The following is a 9,673-nucleotide window of genomic DNA, read 5'->3' on the forward strand; positions in this document are numbered from 1 at the left end:
GGGTAAAGGAAGCTCTTGAGCCAATTGTGCTCTCTACTTCCATATTCATTTGTGACTCCCATAGTTCCCCCACAATCCACTGTAGTATTGTTTTTTCTCATGTCTGTGCTGCACATTTTTTTATTATTTATTTATCTATTTTTTCCAATGGGTACAGTTCAGACGCTATTGACTTTAACACCTGCCTAAAAACTGCTTGTCTGGAGTTTTCCTTATATTTAAGGAAGTCTCATGTGAGAAGTAGGCTGAGTTAGCAATTCAGTCTTCCCAGATGTGCATGTTTCTTTGCTTCATCTTCTAATTCCTACCCAGTTACCTTAAATATTCTAGGACAAAATTACCTGGATGTTGAGTCACCTGTAACACAGCTCTTTTTCAGTGGAGATCGGGTCTGCATTTTGAAATGGGGAATACACATACCACTTCCTTTATCATATTGTAAGTGCAAGATGCTATGCCCTACTGATAGGTGATCTTCTTACCTATTCCAAAGTGGCCAGCTTTGCAATGTTTTTTTTTTTTTTTTTTTTTTTTTTTGTTTTGTTTTTTTTCCCCAGCAGGAAATTATTTCATTTTGATAATATTACAACCTGTACAAATTCCAAGAATTTTAGTGCCTTGAAATATACAGAGATCCATCAAAATTAAGATTACCCTTTTAAAAAGAAGTGTAATGCAACAGTACTTCGCTCTTAATTATATGGTGGGATGTTTAATATGTGGGAGTGTTTGGTCCAACAAGCTCATGAATGGCAAAATAAATGGAATAGGGAGCATATAATATCCATTGCACTGGCCACAGACAAGTGAATTAATGGGTTATGCAACATGTTCCATCGTCTCGCAACTTCCAGAGAAAGAAGGACCCAGGTGGAGGAACTGTAAAGTCAAGGGAATCTTGGTTCATGTCAACCCTGTTTCACCAGCTTAACTCTAGTATTTATTTCTTCTGTGACCCTTGACTGGGTCGTCAGCATTATGTAACATTACTGCGGCGGACTGTTGAGAGGCAATAACTTCAAAGACAGTATATCTTTAAAAGGACAGAGGAAAACACTAATGCTATAAGTGCTGTTTGAGTGTTTATACCTTTGCTTTTTTTTTTTTTTTTCTCTGCTTTGCAGAAAAACTGTTGTTGGGAATACTTAGGCAACTGCCATTCTGCTTTTAAACAGAAAATGAAATTCCTAGCTTCTTCTTTCTTGTTTTTCACTTTCTTGATCAAGATGTAGGCAACGTATGTTTCTGTCAGGGGCCCGTTTTAAAAGCATATGAGCTGTGTGGACAGAGGAATAAAAGGCCATGATAAGCTATTTAAAGAAAAAAAAAAAAAGTATAATTTGTATGGGGATGATTTCCAGCGAGCAAAGTCATTGCATGATGCACATCTTTTTGCTAAAGATCATCAGTTTATGGTGAGTAAGTCAATCAAACATTATGATTTACAGAGATCTGCAACTGTTCTAAATAAGTTGTTTCAAATTTGCAGGGTTAGCTGTGTGCCTGTGGCTTAATGAAGTTTTTAATTGTTTCAGTCAATATCAGTGAACTAAGATGTACTACTCTGAACAGTGCTCTGGTGTGTGGCCTGCTGATTTCAGTTTTTTTGTTTGTTTGTTTTTTAAAAAACAAAACAAAAAAAAAAACTTTGCAGCTACAAAACTGCAAGTCTGTGCATTTTGGTGTGACTCATTTTAGGAAATCAGTTATACAGTTGTTATTAAAACACATCCTCTCATATTAATGTGTAATTTGTGAGAAAACTTCTAGTTTGCTTCTATGGCCACATGCCCTCCTTCCTAGCCCTGGAAATGCCCTATAGTTTCAGTAACACAGATAAAACGTGAAATCAGACTTTGTGAAATTGTTTCTGCTGTGCTTGACTCCACCTTGCTTTTTGGGTCTTGTATAGCTTTATCCTTACTTAAAATGTTTTCAGTGGAGAGGCAATTTGTTTATTATCTTTGTGTTCTTTTGCCCTGATGTTACCAAAGGTAGGAAAGACTTTGGAGAAAGTAATATTGTCGAAATTTAAGTGGAGATGAAGAGAAATTATGTGGCTGTCTGTCATGGTAGTGACAAAAAATTGTAGAGGTGTAACTTCAGAGCATCACTGTCCACTTACATGAAGTATATCACTCTCTGCTTACATGTACCTGAACTAACCTCCCCAGGAGATACAACTTCCAGTATAAACTTTGCTGATGAGCTAATATAGCTTTTCTTAATAAAACATTTCAGACACTTTGCAATCAGGTTTAATAATAGATTTGAAAAAAGGTAACAACAATGATGTTTATAGCTAAGAGACACAGAAAAGAAAAACATTTCAGTGGTGGTATGATGGCTTGACTTTAGAGGGTCACTGAAATCAGACTAGGTGTCGAGTCTCAGAAAAGGGCAGCATTTTTGAACCTGCTGTTTGAACTGATATTTAGCAACAAACTTTCCTGAAGGAGAACTGTCTGCTATGGGAGACTTGATTGCTTGGGAGACAATTGTTCCAACAATGTGCTTATAGAAGGTTGCTTTTCTTTCTGAAAAGGATGGGTCAAAAGCAGCACATTCAACGGATCAGAAAATGGGAAAACACCTTTTGAGGACTTATGGTTGTAGGGTTTGTTTTGTATTTCTTGTTTTGTATTATTTGTGCGAAGACTTATAACAAGAAGGCAGAAAGGATGGATGCCTGGTCAGTGAAAGTGAACATAACTCCCGAGCTGGAAATGCAAAATTGTAGGTCAAGCAGATGGTTTCTTTGATGGGACTGAATACAGAACTAGTTTTGCAAGGGATTTGTTTTTTGGAATCACAGCCAAAAGCATGAATATAAGAGGAAATAGCTGGTTATATGGCAATGTATTGGGGCATAGTAACAGACTGTACACAGAATAATAATTGGGTTGGTCAAATGCCTTTTGTGCCTGAGGCATGTACTCCAAAACACTCAAAGAGCAGCTAGTTAAATGCCTGTAGCACAGCATCCAGGCAGTCAAACAAAACCTCTCCACAGAAAACTGTACAAAACACAACTTTGAGCAGTCACGCTACTCAAACCATTAAACTATTCACTCTATCCACTGCTTTTTTACAGAGTGGTGTAGGATCTTCTTCTAGCTGATGGGATGTGGCTGTTGTTCCTTCAGGCCAACGTGACAGAGAACTTAGCTCTAGGTGTTGTCTAGCTGGAACTGAAGGATGGGTGGGTTTTTGGTTTTGTTTTGGATTGGTTTTGATTCTGCTACTAACTGAACTTTTGAAATGGTTCAATAAATGACATAAAATCCTCTCTTCTTTCTGTAAGACAAGGTGCCTCCTATTTTCTGCTCCGAAACTCGGAAAACCTAAGAGCTGCTTGCCTCACCAGTCTCTGCCACAGTAGCTGTTCATCCTCCTCAGCTTCATCAAAAGCAGGATCCAGGGAAACAAAATCTGTGCTTTCTTGCTGCAGCTGACTCCCATGTTCAGGGTTTCCTGTAAGAATGACAGAATTGCTGGTGGTGCATGGGAACTGCCATCAAAAATGTTTTATGGGGGGAGTGTCATATTTTTTACCAAGCTCACACTCAGATCACCTGGGTTTGCCAGATAAACCCCAAGAAATAAATCTCTTAATACCAGGACACCCTCCCACAGGCTGGGGAGTCATAAGAGAGGAACGGGGTTAGGGCCAGGCCAGGCTGTGGCCCTGTGAGTGACCTGTCTCTGTGAGGCCCATGGTGGGCAGGGCTGTGGGAGCTGGATTCTGGCCTTGCTGGGGCAGGGGCTGATGGCCCTGGAGATGAGATTGGGCTCTGGGCTCAGTGGTGAAGGGAGACAGCCAGGGCTGGAAGTGCTGTCAGGGCCCTGACAGGCATTCGTTGTCCTCTGGTACAAAGACAGATTTGGTTCAGGGTCCTCTGTGTCACTCAAGGCCTCTGCCCAGGTGGCCTCTCTTTATAAATCTCAGTGGAAACCTTTTCTTAAGCTCTTCTTTAACACATTTTTCTCCCTATCTATGGGCACTGTTGGTCAAAAGAACTGGCTGTATCTGAGCTTTGAACTACAGCTCCATTACTACAAGGCAGTGTTGATCGTTTCTTAAGGGCTGTGTTCCTCTCTGTGTGGTGGCAGATGCAAATGGCTGTCATGATACTGATCTTAATCTTTCCAGGAATCATAGAATGGCTTGGGTTGGAAGAGACCTTAAAGATCACCTAATTCCACCCCACTGCCATGGACAGGGACACCTCCAACCAGACCAGGTTGCTCAAAACCCCATCCAGTCTGGCCTTGAACACCTCCAGGGATGGAGCACCCACAGCTTCTCTGGGCAGCCTGTACCAGTGCCTCACCATCCTCTGAGTGGAGAACTTCATCCTAAACTTGAATCTAAATTTCCTCCTTTTAGTTTAAAGGCATTCCCCCTTGCTCTGTCATTATCTGCCCAAGCAAAAAGTTACTCTCTATCCTTTTTATAAGCCCCCTTTAAGTATTGAAAACCTACAATAAGGTCACCCCTGAGCCTTCTCTTCTTCAGGCTGAACAGTCCCATCTCTCTGTCTTTCTTATGAAAATGGTTCCTGTGCTGAGATAGTGGGGTGAACAGCCTTATTTCTTCAAGGGCTTGGTGGAATGTACTGAAGAGAGAAACAGAATATTTCTCACTTTTGACAGGGAGCTTAGCCATAGCTGCAATGCCATTATGTGCTGTATATTTGACCTGGACATCATATGTAAACATTTTTAATAAGCACAGGTCATTTAAGGAGCCAGCCTGCTCTCAGAGCAGTCCTCAGTTCTTACTGGTGTCATTAGCCTCTGTGAACATCTTGTTTTCTGTTAGACTTTCCAGTATTAGTCTTTTGCCAAACTGATCTTGTTTTATGTTAGTTTATAGTCTCAGGTCTGTGGAATTCTCAGTGCTTGTCTAAAACTGTTTTTCCTACTGATTATCTATCCATCTATCTCAATGCATAGTTACCATAGTGGACCATGCAGAGCCAGGGTTCTTGTACAAGGAATTAAATTTAGAAGCTGTGGTACGTGGGACTAAAGAAATATTAAAGACCTTCACTGACGGTCTCTGGAAAGCAATTGCAGTTCTGCTTTCTGTATGTTCTTTTGTTTGCACTGGCAAAGATAGATAGACACCAAGACAGGAAGGCTACCAGGAATCTGAAGTGAACATGTATGAGCATGCTGATGGATTAATATGTATGAAAGACACATGGCTTCTCTTGCAAAAGGAAACACTCCCTTTGCAGAGTGTGATAAACTGTTAATGTTCTTTTTTCCTCCTGCAACATTGCCTATAATTGCTAGGGAGGGAGGGGGAGAAAGCTTATATATAAATTTCCTGGAGCACTGTTCAGTACCCACAGTGTGGATTTTCAACACTATTTTTAGGCTATTGCTTGCTGAGTTACAATGTGGATAGCTATGTGCACTTTGAAGCCACAGAAGACCATAAAGACTGCAAATTCCAGGGGGGAAATTGTGCTGTCCTTCTGCCTCTCCTCATGGAAGAGTTTTAGAATTTTCTTTCATTGTTGCCCCACATTCAATCTATTTGTTGTCAACAATATTAGAAGCCACAGTGGACATGGACTTCTGGCTACTGCTGACAATTTTATATTGATGCAGTTAGATACTCTCCTTTTAAACATTGGCCCATCCAAAGCAGAACTAATGCAACCAATTCATCTGCTTGCCAATGTACAGATTGTTCCTCAAGTAAAGATCAGTCTTGAGTAGTGGGACAGAAATGTCATGCTGTTTTATAATGGCTGGGGAGTAGATCTGAAAATGAAACGCTATCTGAAATTATTTATCCAAAACAGCTCATTTTTCTGTTAATAATCTTGAGGAGCTACATAATGAATTTGCAAAATGAAAAACATAGTTTAAAAACGTCAACCTTGTTCTTTGGCACTTTATGCTAATCAGTATAGTTTAAGCAACCTTTTGTACCATGTATAACAAAATTCTGTGCTGAAGAGAGAAATATTGCTTACATTTTCATTATGAGAAGATTATGATAGATTCCATCTTTGCATTGCATGCATCTTATATATTTTAAGAGGGTTGAGAAGGTATGGGAAAGTTGCCTTACAGCCATTCAATAGCATAATCCTTGCCCGATTTTATGTTTAAACAAAGCAGGGCACTTACAAAACGTGTCCTTTTGTGCTCCCGATTTCCCTCCTGCCACAGGTATTCCTGCTAGACCTAGATCAATGCTATGACTGCTTGATCTTGCTCAGAACTTAGCTACGCCAAAAGGCTCATTTCTCACATATTTACTCTCAAATTTGCTACCCTTTTGCCTTTGTTACAGCCTCGTTATTGCAAACAAGGTCTTAAATTTCACAGGCTGAAATAATTCAGGGGAGAACAACTGGGAGTCAGTAAATTTAGAGGTAGCAATAGGAGAGCATATAAAGGCTCTGCTGAGGAACTTAAAAGAGAATGGTGAGGCCTTCAGATACAAATAAAGTGGCTGTATTACATCCTGTATGCTGAAGTGCATCTATACATGCATCTGCTTGATTTTTTTAAACTTCTGTCCATTAACCAGCTGCTTCATTTCTGGCAGAGCCATCTTGGGTGTACCTCCCAGTACAAACAGGGGGAAAGATTCTGCCTCAAGGGAGCCCAGCTTTACCTCTGACCAGATAAAGGAGTGTGTGAGGAGAGAACTGGCAAAATTTTAGGGTGTGTCACTGATTTTTGTAGAAGCCTATCAACATGCTCCTGATCTGGTACTGAAACATGAATTGCTTGTCACTGTTTCTCCTGCAGTTTTCATTTCCTTTGCAAGTGACATATAAACATCATCTGAGAAGAAACAATTTCTGTTGTTGTTTTCTTTCAGTTATAAGACAAGAGTCAATTTTTATAGGAAAATTCCAAATCTTTGAAATTTTTCAACGGATTGGGTGATAAGTCAGTCTTTGGGAGGAAAAAAAAATTATGCCCTAAATTGTGCAGTACTGTCTGTAGGAAATCCTATCACAGGTGACCAGTATTATGCATTTTTTCATAACTTTTAAAGGATTGCTTGGCTTTACAATGTGCACACTTTCCAGGAGTCTAATTTTGTTTGTTTTGGTTCTTTAAGGTTCTGTGAGTTCACTCTAGAAAATATCTCCTTGCCAACATTCCTGTTTGCATTGTGGCTACTGTACAAATTTAGGTAACAAAAGTCTTTTGAATATGATTTTCAAAATTTCCTGATTGCACTTTAAGAAACAACCCACCTTTCAGAACGTTTGAACTACATGAAATGGAGAAGAACAAATCTCTGACAAGTTGTAATAGTGAAGGTTAATTTTGAAGCAGTATATATGTTTACTGCTTCTTAAGGGGATATCTCACACCTTTGCATGCTACTTAGTTGTTTCTGGAGCTGAAGAAACACTGCTTAAAAGGATTAATTTGGAAGGCACTCCTGAGACTTTGGAAGGTAAACAACTGTTTCTTTACTGTCAATATGGCAATTAAGGTCCAGAAGATTAAAGAAAAGAAAGTAAATGCAGTTTTGGCTCCTACAGTAGACCGATGGCTTAGTGATGCTCTGCATATTTAATGAGGTGCCTTAATGATTCTGGAGCAGCGAAATCCAGATCAGATGTGACAACTTTATATATTAGTGGACTGCAGAATATGAGTTATGTGATGCCCAGAGTTAGGCAGACAGGGTTTCTTAATCTTAAGATTGGTGTCCAGATTGTTTTGGCAAATGACACTTCCTTCAAATACCAGGGATGTGCTGCATGTGTCCAGCTGTCTGAAGGTTTTCTCCTTTGACCTCTTTTAATAACATTCTTACCAATACTTTCATCCAGTTCTGGTTTTGTGTGTAAAGAGAATGAAGAGTCTTCCCAGTGAAGTTATTAAAACGGCAGCATTACTGCAATTTAAATTGTGAATTTCAGAGATACTGAGGCACTCCAGAGTGACATTAAAGAAAAACATTGAAGAAAAAAATGCCAATCCCTTCACAGCCATTAAGACTTATGGGCCATCTTCATTCTTAGCTGCTTTGTTCACTGCATAATGCACAAAGTAGCCTTAAATTAGGCTTTAACATCCCCACTGTTCATTTTCTCCTAGTTTCTTCTTTTGGGCAGCACATTTATCCTTAAGGGGGCGACTGTCACGTCTCTTCAAAATATAACTTCAGAAAATTAATTACGTTGTCTTTCTCAAGTGGGTGGGCACTTAGAGGAGGTTTAATTTGAATTTGGAGATTAAGAATGTCTAAAGTCAATTCAGAATGTTGTATGTGTGATATTATAGTTGTCAAAGCTGGCATAGTGGGAGGACAGCTCTACTTTCACAATTCTTTTCTCCACCTATCCCACCACCCCAATGCTGCTTCTGCTGTTTCTAATCCCAAGTCTGTTTTGCTTCAAAGTTGGAGTAGGAAAGAGATCTTCCTTTGAAGAAGCCAAGCAATGGAGAAGTAGGTTTTGAACAAGATCCTAATATGCACCTTAGGGAGCTGTTGATAACTTTTATTTTGGCACACCACCACTTCTAAAATGGCAGTGTTAGTTTCAAGTCCTCTGGATTTTCTTCATGACAAATTCAGGGAGAAATAAGTATGTTTGCTCTACTAGCTAAGTGAGGAATTTAATCTGTTCTGCCTTGTCTTCATTTACCTGCCCTGCTCTATCAATTCTGCCACACTGAATGACAATTTAAAGAAATGCTGCCATAGTGCCAGGACAGCTCAGTTGTTATCCAGAATGGCTGATGGAAAACTAGCTCATGCTGCAGAGCCCTCTTCCTGTGGAGGTGAAATCTCCTGTCATAATAGTGATACCACCGGGAAGGAAGTTGGATGTGCACAAGTTAATGGACACAAATTGGATGCATCCAGGATTGCTGAGGGATGCTGTTTATTACCTTGGAAAGGTCTTAGTGACTGGGGGAGCTCTGCTCCTGTTAGCTGGATGAAAGCAAACTTCATGATAGTTGTGAAAGAGAGAGGAGGAGGAGGATCTGATGGGTTACAGGCCTGTCAGCCTCACCTTAAACCCCGTCAAGATGGTGGAGCAAATCCTCTCTCTTTCAGAGGCTGGAATGGGCTGGCAGGGGCCTCCTGCAGCTCAGCAAGGGCAACTTTCAGCAGAGCCACACCAGCCAAGTCCTGCAGTGTGTTAGCAGGAGTGAGGACAACAATCCTTCTGCTCTCTTTGGCACCAGTGGGACTGCAGCTGGAGCACAGCACCCCACTGGGGGCATCCCCTCAGAGATGCTGAGGTACAGGGGTGAGTCCAGTGATGGGTTGCTGCCGGTCACGGTGGTGGAGATGGAGTCAGGCTCTGGTGTTACTGGGGTAGCATGTGACAAATAGCACGTGTTATAACGTGGGAATTTCAGCTGGGTATTAGAAAACATCCTGGCTGTGGCATGACTATATGCTCATTGTGTATCCTGACTCTTAGTTATTCTTTTACATTTGCCTCTGCTTTTCAGAGCCAGAAGCTGGGTTAGAAATGCATCTCTCTTTGTTTGGATACTACTGGATGTTCTACATACGCAGATTTACCTGTGCACTTCTGTTTTTACATTTGTGACTTTTCCAGTAAGGTTGAATTAGACGTCTGTTTCCCCTTCTCTGCTGACACCCTCTCCCCTCCATCTTCCCCCCCCCCCCGTCCCCAGGCCCGGGGGGGGGGGG

General features: G+C 40.7%; 1 long non-coding RNA gene across 2 annotated transcripts in view; it reads left to right on the forward strand.

Annotated features, from left to right (window-relative positions):
• The window catches only part of LOC118160469, a 35,255-nt gene that overhangs the window by 1,121 nt on the left and 24,461 nt on the right, over nt 1-9,673 (forward strand). Inside the window, exon 2 of one of the 2 annotated variants that reach the window (XR_004747520.1) lies at nt 6,578-6,696. The exons of the other annotated variant lie outside the window; for it this stretch is intronic. This is a non-coding gene — a long non-coding RNA (uncharacterized LOC118160469). The remainder of the gene's footprint in view (nt 1-6,577; nt 6,697-9,673) is intronic. 2 annotated transcript variants of the gene reach the window in all.

Source organism: Oxyura jamaicensis, chromosome 1, assembly GCF_011077185.1.
Source record: "Oxyura jamaicensis isolate SHBP4307 breed ruddy duck chromosome 1, BPBGC_Ojam_1.0, whole genome shotgun sequence".
NCBI lineage: Eukaryota > Metazoa > Chordata > Aves > Anseriformes > Anatidae > Oxyura > Oxyura jamaicensis.